The following is a 19,145-nucleotide window of genomic DNA, read 5'->3' on the forward strand; positions in this document are numbered from 1 at the left end:
TAATTGTTATATAGAACACTTTATTTGACAGGTTAGAACAAGACATTACACCCAAAGAATGTATCCAGAAGAAACATAGAAATGAGGCTCCTCAAAGAGGTCTTTGACATGTCGTTGACCTGTTGAGAGAGAGAGAACCTATTAGTTCAGTTGTGGTCTGACAGGGTCTGAAAAGCATAAAACAAGACCTACCTCTTTTCAAGTTGTCCTGATTCACACATTGTCCACTACAGGGGCCGCCAGAGGGACTACTGGCGTCACAGATGACCACATCACAATGGACGAAGACCTAGGAATTAAAGATTTGATGTGTCAGATACATTTTTTAAAAAAGGGATGATTGCCACTCACAAAATTAACCTATAAAGATTGTTGGGTTAAATTTGTTACCTGGCCACTGGGCTCAACTGCATCCTCGACGAAGGAAAACATATAGACCTCAAAGCGTTTGACATGAGGGGGGAAGTGGACCCTGGCGTCAGCTACCACCGGGTGGAAGACTACACGGTACGGATCCTCCGGGTTCTCACAACTGCCAGTGTAGAGAGAGGGACTAAGTTAGGCACAAGAAAACACTGTAAACCCCAACCGCCTTGTGTACGAAGTCTTATGGTGTCATGACTGTCCTGTGAGGATCAGATCAATTCACACCGTGTTGTAAATGACAGGAGAAGTGGCTTCCTTCTCCCCCTCAAGTATGAACTAAAGGAATGTCTTTGTTAACAGGCTTTTCCCACCAAAACTCATACCCCTCCTAAATTTACCTCGGTCTTGAAAAACACCCAACATATTTCATATACAATGTAAAGGCTCGAGACTTCCTACCTGTAGTGTGAGCACTTTTCTAGTTCCAGTATTTCCTTTTTAAAAATCACAAAATAAGAAACATAACATTCTTATTATATCTGACCAGTCTTATGTTAGAAATATTGTTCCAGTATTCACTTTTGAACGTATTAGAGAAACTCCTAGAAAATGTGCATAGTAAGTAGCCATGCCACAAGTGACAAGTCAGACTGACAGAACTGTCCCCGGCGGCCAGAGTGCATTAAAGGATGGTAACTGAAATTAACATTAGACCAGAACACCGTGAGTCGCTAGCTACACGTTTGAAATGGTTGGAACTTCCCTAAACGCACCTTCCTAAGGACGGCGAGCTGCAGCTCATGTCCAAAGTGGTCCGAAACCTGAATACCAAAACGAGGGAGAATAAACACCGCTCAGGCAGACAGTCACTGGTACAGCCGATTAGCTGTTTGAGCCAAGTACCTAGAAAAGCTAACTTCAGTGGGACCATTCTGCTACTATATCCAAACCATCCTACTCTCATCACCCACTGAGGAATCAGCGACAGGGTTGATTAGCCCATCTTCCAGAATGAGTGAAAGGAAAATCCATCCTGAAGTTCCGTTCAAGACTAGTCATTGGAGCCACGGACAACTATTGACATTGTGACCTCAGGGAGCCAATCAGAGAGAAAACCCAACCACGGCGGCATCCCACATAAATACATTCATGCAAAAATGTAACAACGATAAGTGTCCCTTATGGAACCATGGGTGGGGGAGCCGTCATATTGTGTCAGTCCGCTAGGGACTTGTGTGTTTAGCTAGTAAATAAATTAAACCAATTTGTATAGTACTGAATCATAAGGCTGGGGTTCTTGCAGCTGCGAGGAGGATACGATGTAATGGTTAATAAGTTGACTTTAGCAATGTAATAGATTTCTACCGTCTAGAGTTTAAGTCGGGAGACGGTATCTTTAAAACCGTTTCCTCGGCACCCCAAATCCTAACACAATTCATTTAGAGTCGGGTAACAATTAAACAGTCCTCAGATAATTCAAGGTCACGACAGTAGTTTGTTGGTTTTAATTTCTGATCTTTTGGCCCATCAGACCTGGAAAAATCTGATTTAGTACATTTTTTATTTATATATAAACAGAAATTGGGCTGCCTATTTGAAAAAAAAATGCATTTAATTTGTCAAGGGAGGGTCATACTAGCAATGCCATAGCATTTCTCATCAACAATATTACTTTGTCTACTGCAAAGGCTTTTATAGCTAGTTAAATGACGGATGTCAAATGTCTACGTCGTATGTCCAACATGTATATTCAATTACATTGACATGAATGCATTCTCATGTGGTGAGACGTCCCTCTAAATGATCCAGAATGGTCAGACTACAGGCGACCTGAATATTGATCAATTGACCGTGGTTTAACCCTTAGTTACCGAATAGACAGTCGGTATCATATTTTCAAAATAAGTACTTCGTTTTAATTAGGAATTTCAAGCAATGCGCCAGAGCAATTCTTCCGCTGTCAGAAAAATTGGTCACAAAATATATTCTACACCCATGGCATCAGATTCACACGTGGAGGACTTCTGTGAAGGGAGCAGCTCTACTATACAAAGTAACCTACGCATTGACAGTTAAGGCCTACTTTTGCCATTTGCATCTTTGGGAGGTTAATCATTTACTGTTTAACTGACAGATATTAGCAAAAAGGGATTTGTGAAATCTGAAGACGTTACATTGAGACAAACGCCCACACCAGTACAAATCCACTTGAGCTGACAGACGACGGCCAGAGCTTTCTCAGGATTTTACTCAACGATTTAAGCCAAGTATGATATAGTTGCAGCTGAAGTGACAAATCTGAACTGCCCATTTCGTGCACAGCCATGTGAATGTGGTGTCTATTCCTATGATCTACAAAACATTTTCAGCCTGTTTTTTCAAACTGCTACCACCCCCACCAGGATGACATTTGATTTAATAAACCGCTGCGAAGTTTATGACAGATGAGCCTTGTCCACATGGCCACCGGAGCAAATTAAAATAGGGGGTGCCAAATTTGGGGTTTGCGACCATTTCATAAAATTGGTAAAATGGCGTGATTTGATAGCATTTGGCAAAACCGATCCCCCAAATAAATGGTTTTGAGCATAAAGTTGCTTCACTACACTGCTTGGTGTAACATGTATCCAGATACTGAAAAAACACCCGCAAAATTAAGTGTCATTTGCAGCGTGCATAATCATGGGCAAAGTCATTGTAGCCAGTGTCCATTACAATGTAGGAAAAATAAATCTTTCAATAGGTTTCCCAATTTAAATTCTTGAGAAGATGGCAAAGTTAAAAACTAGGCCAGCAGTGTCCATCTGTGTCAAAGTGCTCACCCAAATCAATGCTTATGACAAACCCAGCTGTGTGTCTGACATTTTTTAAAATATGAACATTAGCTAGCAAGATGCTGCTACACTTGTCTGTGGTATTTGTTCATGTTTAGCAACTCCCAATTAGCGCATTCCTCTAGGACAGGAAATTCCATTGAAAGTGGCATCAACTTCTAGGGATCCTGTCAACTGATCCTATTCAGTTTCAAACAACAACTTCCATGCTGCACAGGCGTGTGAACCATCCTTTATGTTAAGCGCATAACCGTTTTAAACACAAGGTCACTTGTGCCTGAAATCAACAAGTATTCAGTCAGTGTTAAGAGCAGTTGTATGAAACCAATCGGAAAGGCCAGCCAAGCTTGCCAGCCGCTCACAAACTTTCCCCCTGGCACATTTATTGCCTGGTGCCCACATTGCCTTCCTTACAAATAACTGGACATGCGTGCATTCCTATCAAAGAGCCTTATTTTCTGTGTAACGTTTCTCCTGTAGCATACCCTAAGTATAATGTACTTAGCATTTTATGCCTGCATTCTGATTCCTGCCTAGATTGTAATGGACACGTGTGTAAAACACTTTTGAAGGTGGTACTGAATATGAGCTAACGCCATACAATGCAGTCGGGTTATAACTTAAGTCTGTCAGACTCAACTGACGTATGGTGTTTAAGACACCTGGGATCTCAGAGTACCCCCATAGACTTCAGTGCATTCAAGACAAAGACTTCCAAGCCGTTAGTTGATTTGAACACGGCATCACAGGGTTGCCAGATCAGACCCCCCTTTCCAGGGGTATTTAGCTCAGAAAAACTGTTGATAAATCCCCCATCTAAGTAATATTTCCTGCATCATCCTCTCCACAATACCTTACCCCAAGGACTTAATCAAATCAAATGTATCACCTGATATCTCAAAGTCCTGTACAGAAACCGAGCCTAAAACCCCAAACAGCAAGCAATGCAGGTGTAGAAGCACGGTGGCTAGGATAAACTCCCTAGGAAGGCCAAAACCTATGAAGAAACCTAGAGGAACCAGGCTATGAGGGGTGGCCAGTCCTCTTCTGGCTGTGCCGGGTGGAGATTATAACAGAACATGGCCAAGATGTTCATAAATGACCAGCATGGTCAAATAATAATCACAGTAGTTGTCGAGGGTGCAGCACCTCAGGAGTAAATGTCAGTTGGCTTTTCATAGCCGATCATTAAGAGTATCTCTAATGGATTGATCTATATATATATATATATATATATATATATATATACACACACACACATCTTACAACTCTGTTTAGCTTTCGTGCTACGGTTAAGCTAGGCTTGCATTTGGGGAGGCGACAACAATTGGCTTTTTGATTTGTTAATTGTAAACTACTTGTCACGTGTACGCCGTAACAAGTACAAAGATTTGTCACATGCTGAAGTGGCCAAACTAAGTTAAGATCTCAGGCAATGGGCGCAGTGAATGGGATTAGGGAGTTCTTGCTTGACAAACATGGCTGCCATATTTTCCAAACTAGATTTACATTGTAAAACAAGTCTAGCTGTTATTTAGACTAGATGATAGCATTAACAGTTATATATTTTACAAGCAAAGGTGGAATAAAGTTGTGAAGACCTTTATTTCTCATCAGTACAAAACATTGTTTAGATGCTTTTCAGACAACGCGGTTTAGAGTCGTTTGTTTGCATCATACGTTCTGTTTCAATGCTACGCTGCAGTGATAACAAGAATGTGATGGTACGCGCCAGAATCTCCCATAAGTGTTCATTTGGGTGGAGATCTGGTGACAGACCGCATACTGCTCACATCGTTTTTAAGCTCAAACCATTGTGACCACTCATGACCTATGGATGGGGGCATAGCCACGGTAGCCAAAGTAAATGGCCTGCCAAGCATGATAGGTTGCTAATTACTCAGGAACCACACCTGTGGAATAACACTTGTTAAGGCCCAAAAACAACAAGTCACCCATTAATGATGAGATTCCACCGGGGTCGGGAGTCACGGTCCTCATTGGGGGTGGCCCAGCAGTAGTCAAGCACCAGCGCTATCTTGGGGTCAGAGGACCTGGTCAGCTCCACCTCAAAGTGCAGAGGCTGGATAGTCCTCCTCCTGGTGGAACGTGTTATACGAGGCGTCTAGAACACAGAACGAGACAACCGGTGGGCACAAAACAGCGAGGTACCATCTCAACTTGTCCATTATCAAACACTCGTTTATCATATCCTGTTGTGCCCCGATGACCCCCCCCCCCCCCCACCAGAGGCTTCTGACAAATTCCCAAATCAGCTCCTCACCGTTACTCCATAGCCACACCTGTAGATCTCAGAACGCAAGAGTAATATATCATAAGGCTTACATTTTTGGGAATGGTTTTGTAAAGGACACCTTCCAAGAATCTATATTCCATTTCCAGATCATCAGGAGTGATTAGAATTTAGAGGCCAAGTTGAAATTCTGAATTTGTGCATGCTTACCCTGAGCGAGTCTCATTCTGACCATTAGTTGACCCGTCCCAGTCTCAGCAAAAGGCTCGTTATCACGCGGCCTGGTGAGGAAGACCAATGTGCGAGTGATGTTGACTACATAGTAGCAGGAAACCTTTAACCTAAAAAGAGGGAAGTAGGGGAAACTTCAAGCAGTGCAGTGGACACACTGGTAGTAGAGGTGCATTTTCCCTGTATACAAAGTATTGAGCAATTGGTGAAGAATTTAAAAAAACCTAATAGCTACAATTGTGATGCGTAATGCACTTACTGATATTCCTCCTCTGAAGACGTCGTGCCATTCAGCTTCACCTCAAGTTCATCTGGCAAGGAGATTTCATTCTCATACAGCATGACATTGTTGATAAACTATGTAGTAGAGGGGAATTGACTTATTACAGCCTGCAGAAGCAAACAGTCCGTAAATACACAGTACCCATCACCTCAGGGTAATAGTCATTTTACCTTCCTGGTGGTGCCACAGGAGTTGACAGTGAAGTGGAAGTAGGCGAAGCGATCGTTGCTGTAGGTGGGACCACAGGCGGGGTCGCTCAGGGTCAGCTGACCGGGGTTCAGACTGGGAGCAGACTCAACCTTGACCGCCAGCGCAGTCATCGTTCCGTTAGAGAAACACTCTTGGGGGTGGGGGAGCAAAAGACAGGTTCTGTATTTGTTACACTTCATTGAGCACAGTAGAACCAATGGAATAGCACCAAAAGTGCAAACCATGCCCATCTGGCCCTATTATTAGACTCACAGTATTTGCAAGGAACCCAGGTTTGGTAACGGTAGTATCCTTAAAGGCTTCCTTATAATTACGACTCATGAGACTTACGTACGGTTTAGTATTTAATTTGAACATTATCTTATGCACCTGGCTTAAACTACCTGAAGCTTTCTTAATCATAGTTAAATAGGCAGACATAGGAAATAGCTACGGATAGCGGGAAGCAAACCCGTCTTGAGTCAATACTGCCATCTATTGGTAAACAAATATACCAGGTTACTACAGTAACAATGTCAAACGACTATTTATCGGAAGTAATTGTTTGAGAACCAACCAGTCAGCTTTTTGAGGAAGCTGCAAGACAGGGAAAAGTATTTGATGGTCATGTTGTTTTAAGGATTCAACAGAGCCAAATCCAGTCTGCTCCTGACAGAGGACGGGTGAACCGACTGGGAACAAATGGGAGAGTTCATTAGTCCAATATTGCATGTATACAGGGTAAGGAAAGCGAGGCTAGCTGCTGCAATTTAGGTTAACATGTTTTGGGAGAGCATCGTACCTCAAACACTGCGTCCGGCGAAGAGAAGAGCAACGTGATGGTGAAGTCTGCGTCGCCCTCTGTCAAATACTGTTGCGCAAGTTCATGGTTAAGCAGGCGCTTGCCAACCAAGACCACGAAAAAGGGATCTTGGTTCCTGTAGTCCACAGTGATGTGAAAGTTCTCCTGATCACAGTTGCCAGTGACGGAGGGTGGCACTACAAGGACAAACAGGGTTGTGTTCATTAAGCACAAAAAACAGGAAGGTACTACTTGAACTTGTCCAAGGAGAAAACCTTGTTCAGAATAAACACGATCCTGGCAAACCACGAACAGGACACTGGGTCCAAATACTCTAAAGCTTAACATTCTTTGTAGAGAGACCGCATAGGAAAAACCTACAGTATGGCTAGTTGGGCTTTTACTGCAATCATTAACGAGAGGAAGCCATTCAACAGTAGTTTGGCGTAGTCCAGAGACATACCAATGTCCAATAGTACAGCGTCCACAACGGCAAAGTGAGCGAAAGGAGCGTACTCTGGAAAGACGACCAGGCCGTAGATCAGCTGAAGAGTGAAGGTTGTGACACCTTGTTCCGCCCTTCTCTGGAGTGAAGTTAAAAGCATTGGTCAATTGATAGCATTATTGTAACAGAACTCTATTCAATATCAAGTGACAACTAAGGACATATGCAGACTATTAAAACAAACTATATACTTGAATTAATGTTGCCCTCATTCCTCTTAATCAAGCACTATTGGCAAATTAATGCACACAACTATCAAAATAATGGAAACACTTGAGTAAATGAGGGATACAAAGTACACTTGTGCCATTATTTATATTTTGTTGGTGGCCCACTTATTAGGGCATGTACAAATCACTGCGTGTGGTTTTGCATTTAACAGAAACACACCTCCTTAAAGACCACCGGGTCTGAGAAGGGCACCTCCATCCTGAAGCTCTTCAAGGTGTTGTCCAGGGATCTCTGCTCCTGAACATTGAAGCCTCTGGCGTTGCACTCTGCAACAGTTAGCACCATGGTTGGAAAGGTGATGTTCAGCAGCTCCACATCAAGGTTGAAGGTCCCCAACTCAAGCACAAACACTGCCTGCTCAGGAACTGTGTCTAAGGGCGTGTCTGTTCATTGGCAAACAAAAAAAAACATTTTGAAATGCGCTACAAAGGAAGTCGAAAATGGACATTTGTTATTGCCTCCCCGTTTCAGTACATTTTCTTCTGTTTTGTGCCTAATGAACAACCCAGGCATCCCAAATTACCATAGGCACTATTTAACTAAACCAGACTCACAGTTGCGAACTTGTGGAGGTCTGGCCATCGGAGGTGTTGTGATAGGGAAGAGGACTTTGTAGCGTGTGTCCTCGTGTGCGACCTCCTCGATCCACAGCAACTCAAGCATGGGCTCAATGGTGTAAGTGACAAAGTACTGGTCATCCTGAATATGGCTCTGTAAAGGGAGACGAGTGATCCATTCAGGCTGTAATACACAAGTGGAGTGCAAAAACAGCTAAATGTTCCTTACAAGCCAGAATGTTACTCTACCGGTTATCTGTGTGGTTTGTCCTTCGGCCGCTCGTAATTTAAGACAATATCTGTTTACCCGACTTTAGAGAGCTGGTAGGCATATGGTTGTCAACTTGCATTTACGGCGGTGTGTATTTTCAAAGCAACCGACACGCAAAGTAAACACGTGCACAATATGTAAACAGTAGCCAAGTGTAACGAACGTTGCTTGCATTCAGTTGAGTGGCAAAGCTACCGGCTCCCTAAAAAGTCAGGTAAACAATACTTTAGTGTGGATATTTGGTCTCAAATTTCAAGCGGCTGAAGGACAATGTTTAAGTGTCATTTTATGCAACATTCACACAATTTTGCAATCCAATGTGTCAGGCTGTATACACACACCCAACAATCCATTGTATATTAGCCTGATTAAGCAGACAATTGCTCAATAACAAACATTTTACACAAGACAACGTTTCTAGGCGTTTACCCATGAGAGATGGCAAAGGGTTACTGCAAAGCACTGTCAACTGCTGCAGTACAAAGGGCTCTACAAATAAGATTTGATTTAGAAATTAACCAGGAACATTTTACTCATCCAATGCTGACCTTGAAATAGCCGCCAACCGCCCCCACCGGAATTTCAACAATAATATGAGCCTCTGTGACTAAAACCGAGTAGTTTCTGGCAGCCATTTCCTCAGTGTCCAGCCTCTTAGCGTCAATTCCCATGTACACTTCCAACATGGTGAAGGCATCAGAGGAAAAAGTGGGTCAATGTGCTTGGGCATGTACCAGGTGATCACTTCTGGAGTAAAGGCCACTGCCCCTGCAGTGAAACAAGAAACCAAGTACACATCATAAAAGAACATTTTTCAACTGAAAACAAATCAAAAGTCTGGTCTGGAGCCAATTAAGAACTGGGTTAATAGGATCTTTATTTGCCAAGTTAGTCCATTATTTCACACTCAACCTGGTGTTGGACAAACAGCCGTGGCATCTACTCAAGTAACCAGCCACTTCTGCTCAAAGAAGGTTGAGGTTGAGAGCACCCGCATCGGAAGCCCAGCTACCTGTTCAGGGGGCAACCACACCATGGCCGTGTTCAGTAGGGCACACCGTATTAACAATATGTTGCAGAGTTCAGGTAGGGCCACCGTTTCCAAATTTTTGCTCTACTGAACATGACCCAGTTCATGGAGGAAGTGGAGAAAGTCAGCTTACATTCTGGAGGTATGTCTCCTCTGCATTATAAGGGCTTCTTAACACCAGCCGTGTGGGAGTGTTGGCTATTGCATAGCCCTTTCTTTGGACCTCATCCACACTCATGACCTTCTTGCTAGGACTAAAGACGACTGCTGTCATTTTGTATCCTGCAGCAACAGCCTGTCTCAGGAAATGGAAACAGGAATTAAACAAATTGTCAACAAATGCACATTTTGTTAAGCGCCATCCTGTAGTGAAATTACAGAGACATGGCTACCTCAGCTCCTCTCCGGAAGTTGCCGCTCCTTGCTTTCGGGCCTCCAGTGGGCTGTTCAGGGACGGTTTGGATGTCTGGAAGAGTCCTTCTGACAGACACCTAGAGAAGAAAGGCCATTATTCCCTATGCATTTTCTCCCTCCCATACAATACGAAATCAAGGGCCAGTTCTCAATCTGTCCACTCGCCTCCTTAAATGAAGGAGTATTGAATTGAGAGAGTCAAGACCCTCTACGTTGTGTCACAGAAGCAGAAGAAATGAAACACTGGACAGTTGTAGCTCTAGACAGATCATTTATACAGGCAGTACGACAAGCTCGACTGTAAACATGTCCTTTGGGGCATGCTCTGCTCACTTGCCTCCATGTAGTTGCGGTCGCACAGAATCTCTCGGGAGGTCCAGGGGGTGTAGCTACAGGTTTTGCCCACTCTATACACAGGGTCTTCAGTCATGTGGTTTCCTGGCAGCCTGAACTGCATGACCAAGCTGAACATCTTATCATCCTAAAATGAAGGGGGAAGGAAAAAAATAATTAAAGCCTTTCATTATATAGCAGAAAATAAATAATTCAGTTGACCTTCATGACCTATAGACCGTGGCAAAATTGCCTATATGAATGCAGCTGCCACTATTGAAGCCACACTACAGGAGAAGAGCTCTGTAGTAAACTTCACTGCAGTCTGTATCAGAAAGTTGGCTGGCCCTCTGAAAGCCCTCCATAAATTTCTGCTGTACCTTACATCATCGTTAACTTAGAGGTAAGAGATAGCAGACCCAGGGGTGGTAAAACTGCTTCAATGTTTCTGGCACTGTACTTCTAATAACCTCCATGCTCTAAAATTGTATGAATTAGCAGCTCAGGCTTATTGAGGACCTTTTTACTGAAGAATGCGTTTGTTTTCAATGATTACATTTTTCATCAAATGATGCAAATATTGACTTGTATCTTTGTGTATACAGGGCTCATCTGTTAAAGAGCCTGGTCTCAGCATGAGTCCATGTCAAAGGTTAAATAAAATGACGTTGCTACATTATGGGTTGCAAATGCAGTGACACTGAAAGGCAAACTGTCCATTTGAAGTTCAAGCAAACACTACAGTGCTTAGGGTTACCATGTTTTGGGAAAAGCAGTTTTGAAGAGAAGCAAAAAACATGGCATTCCCCATGGGGTCAAATTTAAAGCTGAATCCACACTGAGTAGCAAGGCCAGGCGTCAGGTTTATGATTTGTGTGTCATCTGGAAGGGATGGAGATGGTGTGAACACAATAGTTGACAAACAATATCAATCCATGAATTATGAAAGGAGAATCATAAGAGACAAACTCACTGAAGACAGCATCAACCTCTTTAAAAAGAGGAGCGACATTCAAACGAATAACGTTACCAAGGCATTCAGCGTTGAGGTCATCTGGAATGGGAAAGGTTAGTTAAAATCCAAAAAAGATATATTGTCAAACGCTTAGTGCTTGAACTTGTAGGGTGAAAAATGCATACTTATAGAAGGTTTCTGTTGTGCTTGTACACCCACAGCTGCCAACAGGCAAAACAACCTGTAAGGCATTTGACAAATTATTATGATTGATTAAAAGGAGGAAGAACACAACTCAAATGTTAGCGTCGCATAAGACTCTTCTAGGCCTGCTACTACTTACCCTGAGGTAAAGAAAGGAACCATTGTAGAACAGAATTGTTTTGATAAAATACACAGCTACAGAATCTAATATTTGACCCAAGGTCTACAGCCCAGGGGTATTCAACTATTACCCTATGACAAAGGCTTCCCACACTCAGTCACCTGAACCCCAAAGGGCTGCACATTTTCTTTTTATTCCCCTAGCCCTACAAAGCTGATTCAAATAATCAACTAATCATCAAGCTTTGTTAATGTGAATCAGCTGTGTCGTGTTAGGACAAAAACCAAAATGCACACCAAGTTTGGGAAACGCTCCCCTGCCCTACGAGCCTGCTGGTTTTCTGTTCTAACTGATAATGACTTGCACCCACCTGGTGTCCCAGGTCTAGATCAGTCCCCAATGGCAGGAGAACAATGAAGAAATGCAGTGGAACTGGCTTTGAGACCCAGAGGTGAGTTTGAGGGCTATAGCTGTTCCTGCTCCTCACATTTCACTGTTTGCCACTGGCGTAATTGAATGAGGGGTTATGCTGGATGTAACCGGTGTGAAATGGCTAGCTAGTTTGGGGGTAGTGCACTAATAGCGTTTCAATCGGTGACATCACTCGCTCTGAGACCTTGAAGTAGTTGTTCCCCTTACTCTGCAAGGGCCGCGGCTTTTGTGGAGCGATGGGTAACTGTTGTATATGTGTGCAAAGGGTCACTGGTTCGGCACAGAAGTAAAACTGTTACACGGGCACCATTTAATTTGTCATCGATCGCAAGACCAGATGTTTTTTTTCTTTTTCCCCCTACCTTTTCATTATGCAGACATAAGCAGAGTTGACACCATCGAGGTGTGGATGTTTACTTTCGACACTAGTTATTTTTCTCCAGTTTCGTCCGACGAACAGACTGTAGTGGTAAAATAAAACGGAATAGATTTTTTTATGAAGTCCTAAGCATCACTCCAGTCAAAACATTCTCTGCGAACGTTCGATTCCAATATATGTAGTTCTGTCTATGGAATACATACAAAAATGTCGTAAAAAATATATACTTGTCTGTACAGGTATATGTAGGAAATCCAAAATGCACAAAAATACGTTTTTGTAATGTCTAAAATAAAATATATGTGTATAATATACTCTTGTCTGTAAAGAAATGCAGAAGCAATAAGCATTGTAAATGATGATAGAACACATTAAATTAATGTTTACATGAGGACACAAAGGAGAGATTTAATTAAAAGATCATCTTTTAATACTTTTTTATGCTGAAGATTTTTAAAGCTGAAAAAATCTATGTATGGCGAATCCACTCTGGGCAAATGGCCTCTTGAACAAAAATAAAAAATAGTTAACATCCTTGCTATTTCAGCCACTTGCTATGTTAAAGAAAAATCTCAGTTAATGATGAATGGATACAATTTGGAAGGATTTTCCAGAGTCATACCTCAGTAGGGTAGAGTGTCAGGTGGCACAACCATTGGTGCCATGAGGTCAAAGTGTGAAGGAGGGAGCAAGCCAGAGAGCTGTCTAGGAAGGAGTCCAGGCCCATGGCTTGGAGGCTTTGAGTTGGTCCCATCATTGTAATGCATTGTAGGGTATCTGCTGCCCCATAGACCTGCTGGTAGTGGGAAAGGTGTTAGTGTGACAGGTTAAAATAAATACTCATAGCCTGTTATGCATTAAAGTATTACTAAATTCATAGTATGTGAGGATCTTAAAACATCTAAGGTTAAAAAGATCATGCATCCGGTATTAGTTGATAGAGATTGATAACATTCATATAATTTTGTTAAAATCCGTCAAGCGTACAAAGGGTACGAATTGTGAGAGGAATGTGTAAACGTAATGTTGATTATTTAATTTTGTTGTGGGTAAAAGTGTTAATCCGTGATCTACTAAATGCTCTTAATCTATGAGCCTGAGATCGATTGCTCTGGTCTCCACTCAAGTTCCCGGAGAAACCGCGGTCTTTTCTCATTGCACTAAAAGTCCTCAATGAGTAAACATTACCGTATCACTCTCGTGATTCAGTGCCTTTCAAGTTGAGTTCCCGTGCAGGCACAATATGAGGGTGCTAACGGTGCACATGTTCAACCCATGGGTCACTGAAGAAACTATAGTGTGCTACCTCAGCCAGTACGTGACCATATTGCCAGGAGTGAGAGACATTAAGGACGCCCTTGGCATCTGGACAGGGAAGAGGCAGTTTCGTGTGCTGCTAAAGGAGGACGAGAGCGGCCATGATGGCTACCGCCATCCTCCCGCTTCCTTTTCCATCGGTGCAGACAGGGGCTACCTCGTGTATGCTGGACAGCCTCGTTTCTGCAGGAAGTGTAGCACGTACGGGCACCTCGCCGATGCCTGCACCCAGACAAGGTGCAGAAACTGTGGGACTCTAGGCCATATAATGAGGGATTGCACCGTGCCCAAGCGCTGCAGTCTGTGTAACTCAGAGAACCACCTGTTCCGTCACTGCCCGAAGGCAGACCCCTCTTACGCCAGAGCGGTGAGCGGGAAAAGAGCAGATGAGGGAGAAAGCATGGAACTACGCGCTATTGAGGAGGTTGTGGATGAGCTGGTGATGGAGAGAGAATTGCGAGAGTCTGAGGAGAGCGGGGGTGAGACGCCATCATCTCACGAGGAGAGCGGAGAGACGGACAGGAGTTGGAACAACCAAGTGGAGGAGGAGAAGGGAGAGCCCACTGCGCCCTCGGCTCCGGAGAGCTGGACAACGGTGAGAGAGAGGAGGAAGTGCTCGGTGAAAAGGAAGCAGATGAGCCCTGTTTCCCCACTCATCCGCATGGAGGCGACTGAGAAGTCCGCTCTGGGCGGTGTTAGGGTTGAGTGAATTCAATCCGGTATGAGGACAAGTATGACGATGAGTCACCGATTGTATACTATATAGATTTTATTAATTAAGCAATAAATGGTAAATGCAATTTTCGTATTTATTGCTTAATAGCAAGAATGGGAAAGTACCGAAAAGACACGATAACAGGAACTGTGAGTGCAACAACAGGAATGAGGGGCAAGACAGTAACACTCTATCAAGATATCAGCGGACCCTCCGAAGCGCTAAGGGGCTGGACAAGCTTAAGCGCCAACACCAGCGATAGGCCAGTAAGTCTAAAACCACACTGGACCTCTACTCTAACAGGCCTGCCCTGAAGCAGGAACTAACAACTGTTAGAGTATATAAGGGGGGGTTTGGGGGTGTAGCCCAGTTCCTTTGTCTTGTCCTGCGTGACGATGCATTGAACCCCTATATACGAAAATTGCATTTGTCATTTATTGCTTAGTTAATAAAAACTATATAGTATACAATCGGTGACTCATCGTCATAATTGTCCTTATACCAGATTGAATTCACTCAACCCTAACAAGGGCGACAGTTTTTACCCATTTGTCCTCCATTTGCTTCTGTGTGTTTTTTACAAGTACATTTAAAAGATCAAAATGACGTGGAGAGGTTTACGCTGGAATGGGTTCAGGGAGAGTCGATGTGGAGTGTCGGCGGAGTGCATTCTACAGGGGTTGGTGTCAGGGGCGAAAATCTGATATCAACCTTGGAGGGGACAATTACATGAAAATTGTCAGGAGCAATTCCTGAGGGGGACACCAAAAGTAATGCTGTAACACAGCCTACGTTGTAATATGTTAAATGTATATTGAGGGACCATAAATCACTACTGGATAATTGATAGGTACAGTAGTTAACTGAAGGGTTGTCCCAACTTGTTTAAATCATTATAATACTACTACTAATAATAGTTATAGCAGTGTTCCTTATCAGTCCAGTATGTATGCAGGTATTCGTACTTACAACCAGCAATATCAAGAAGGGCCAGTAGGCGGCAATGGTACTGTACACTGTATGGGAGCAGTTTTCATAAATACAATGAACATGGTGTGATCTCATCGTAAAGAATCTCCATTGAGAACCATCACAAAGTTGGTCTCCGTATTGAATTGACCTTTTAATTTGACTTTGTGATACATTTATATAGTCATTAAATATGTGCACCTGGCCTGAGTCTACTACAATATCTTTACAAGAACAAAAAGTTTAAAATAAGTACAGTTCTAAAAGCAAAATAACTACTTCAATGAAAAACCCAAATAAATCAAACAAAATATCCTTCAGTCAGTGTCTCAACTCTTCAAACAGCAGCTATGGACAAGTATGTCACACAAAGTATGCAATTTTAAATAAAATAACATGAAATAAATAATTTGTAGGTGTACTGTCATGTACTAAAAACTACTAAACAAAAGAACAAATATCAATTACACCAGGGGTCCATGGACTAATTGCAAGGTGTCCGTGAAATAAAAAAGTGTAATGAATGTAGTCAGTACCACAAGGTTTCCAGTAAGTTTACATATAATATAGAGGGGGTGGTGGTCCCTGAGGACCGCTGAAAACCTTGCCTGCCTTGCCTCAAAATATGCAGGGGTCCCAGTACCCAAAAAAGGTTGAGAACCACTGCTATACACACTACTGAACAAAAGAACCGAACATATGTTTGCGGGTTTCAATGGATCCAACAAATTGCTGGCAGATATTTTCCCTCTTGAGACTGTCCAGCCTGTCTTTATGTACATTACAGACAACTACGCCGTTCAGTCTCTCTTGGCCCATGCTAGCCCGTAGCCAAGTCTTTAACCTGCGGAGTGCACTGAAACTCCTCTCAGCCTCACATGAAGACACTGGCACCACAAACAAAATTCTGATCAGCACCTCAACTTGGTCAAACAACCCCCGCAACTCCACTGGAAGCCTCCTGAGGACCTCTGCTGCCTCTCCACTGCTGCTACAGGGGTATTTGTTGTGAAAGAGAGGGTTCTGCACTGAAATAATCTATGTTCAGTTCAGGGTACTGATCTAGAGACTCATCCAACTCCCCCGTGAGAAGCGCTCTTTCCAACTTTTGCAGGACGTTTAGACTGTCCTGGTCAAAACGGTGCCAAACTGAACCTCCACAGCATCCAACACTTAAATTCTGCCCTATAGTGATCCACTGCTTTGCCAGCAAATTGTTTTGAGTGCGTCTCAATGGATTCAATAGTCAAAGTTGTTGCTTTCTCATACAGTGCAAGGTAGCTTTCGTCATCTCTCTTGCCCCTAAGAGATGACCGCACACTCGACTGCAGCCTGCATACCAGAGACAGTCTGAGTTTTCTTCTGCAGTGAAATGTTTAGACATTCAAGCTCTCCAAGAACAGCAGAGGCAAGTGTGAGGCCAAACACAGTCTTGCCTGTGCTGAAGTGCTCAAATAAGCCACTGGCAGTTGAAGCTGTCTTGGATGCAGTTTTTGGCATCTCCTCTAGGCTGCTGAGTACCCGCTCATACTGCCCTAGTACAGCTCTAATAGCCGTATTCCGCACAGTCCACCTTGTTGGACATAGGGGTTTCAGGGTGGTCAGATTTGTATCTTTGGACGTGGCAATTGATTCAAACATGCTCTTAAACTTTCCTGACTGGCCATAGAGGACACCTAACTGATGGACCCAAGAAAGGGAATCCCGGATCAGTGGGGAGGCTGAGCAGCCAGCCTGTGTAATCAGATTTACACAGTGTGTTCCACAATGGACATAGAGGGCTAATGGCTGCTGCCTCCTCACAATTGCCTGTGCACCTGTGTATTTTCCTGCCATGTTTGAGGCACCATCGTAACTCTGCCCACGTAAGCCAGACATGTAAGCCAGACATGGGCCCTCGCCTGTTGTCTCCGACACCCTGTATAGCCCAATAAATTCCTCGTGAGGGACACGGTCATGGTCAACATAACGCAGACAGACACTCTCCTGTTCAGCACCAGAGACATCTTGAGTACCATCAACAATTAATGAAAATTGTACAATCGGAAGAGACCTAATCTCAGCTGCAATGCCTCGAATGACTGTATTGGCCATGATGTTCAGAATTTCATTCTGTGCTTTGGGGCCTGTGTACATTGTGGTACGCTGTTAACCACTTCAGTAAATTGGGATCATCCTCTTCTGCCCTGAGTTTCAAAAGCTGGTATAAATTCCCACTGTCATCCATGTGGCCTCTAAAGGCTTGTCCCTGTCTTACTACATGCCGCACCGAACTAACAATTTTCATCAAGCAATGCCTTGCGTCCTCCTGCTGTTTACCCCACACGCTGGATAACTGGACACTGATTGGATTTAGCTGGTGTGCTGTTACAGTTACAAAGTGGCAGTGGGTTTGGCAGTTTTGATGTGCTGTGAATTTTTCAATGGCTTTTCTCCAGTTCCTAAATCCTGCACTAATGAAGGCAGCATCTGCTCTTTGGCAAAAAGATGGCTGGCTTGAAAACCCTTGGCTACAGTGAAAACACAACACTCCTTTTATTGATGGATTATAATGTAGCCAGGGGAAATCGCGAAACCATCTCTCTTGAAACGTCAACACTCTGTTTGCAAGAGTTTGCGGTTCTATAAATTGTGGGTGTGGCTGATATGGTTTTGTGCCATCACTGAGGTAACTGGACGATGCTGTGCCACTGTCCCCTATACTGGTGCTGCTGGCAACAAGGGTGACACCTGGTCCTGCCGTGGCTGTGACACTGTCCTCTGAAGTCTCTCTCCTTGGCTCTTTCCCTTTCACCACCCTCACAGTCTGTCTCCTAGAAAATAAATAAGGTGTTTGCTGTACTCCTAACTAACGGTACCCAAAACTACACAATTAATCACAACAGCAATACCATGGCCTTAAACAAATCTTAGTTTAGTCACCAGTTTAAGTTGAGTGGGGGTATCCATGGCATTTTCCAATTATGTTCCTATTTTACAAATCAAAAAAATTGAGAACCTTTCATAATGTTGCCAAACAAAGACTCAACAAACTTACCTGAGACTCCCTGTCTCTGCCAGTCTGTCCCCAGCTCTGCTGTCTGTGTGCCATATGTTGCCTGCTCTGCCTAATGATGACATTGTGAAACATTTCCATTAGCATTTCACTTCTTTCTTATGAACATTTTATCAACTCGTCTTTGAGATATTAGGCTACTAGAGTTCTTACTTTGCGTTTTGGTGTACTGAAAAATACTCTGATGTCCGTCTTTTTACTTTTTTCTGACATGTTTCTACCTGGCTGGCTGGGTGGCCGGTCTAGCTGCACACACACACACATTTACACAACACATGCTGCAACGTTTTGAAATTTTAACATCGTTTGTTTCATATTGGCAGGCTTCCAACAATAGCGGAATTTGCAAAGCTAGCGAGCACCAATTCCGTGTCTGTGGTGTTTGCTATAATCTTTGCTACCTGGTTAAATAAAGGTGAAAAAAAAAAAATCACTAGCGACAATTTAGCTTTTGCAACGAGACCATTAAATATATTTAAGACAATGGTATAAGAGAGTGTAGTTCTGTTCAGTTTGGACTTCAGTTTATCGTTAACCTTATCACAGGCACTTTGAAGCACTACAGCTGCATGCTAATCTTGGAATAAACTGACGATAGCAAATATTCAATTTTTGACGACGCCACATAAATGGAATAGGTACTAGCTAGCTTGATAGTTAATGTTTGCTTTAGTTTGCGCGCTAGCTCTGCAAATGCA

General features: G+C 43.2%; 1 pseudogene; it reads right to left on the bottom strand.

The window, feature by feature from the left end:
- Window positions 1-19,139, bottom strand: LOC129845673 (uncharacterized; annotated as a pseudogene).
- Window positions 19,140-19,145: the final 6 nt, after the last annotated feature.

Source organism: Salvelinus fontinalis, unplaced genomic scaffold (assembly GCF_029448725.1).
Source record: "Salvelinus fontinalis isolate EN_2023a unplaced genomic scaffold, ASM2944872v1 scaffold_0337, whole genome shotgun sequence".
In the NCBI taxonomy this organism is placed as follows: Eukaryota; Metazoa; Chordata; class Actinopteri; order Salmoniformes; family Salmonidae; genus Salvelinus; species Salvelinus fontinalis.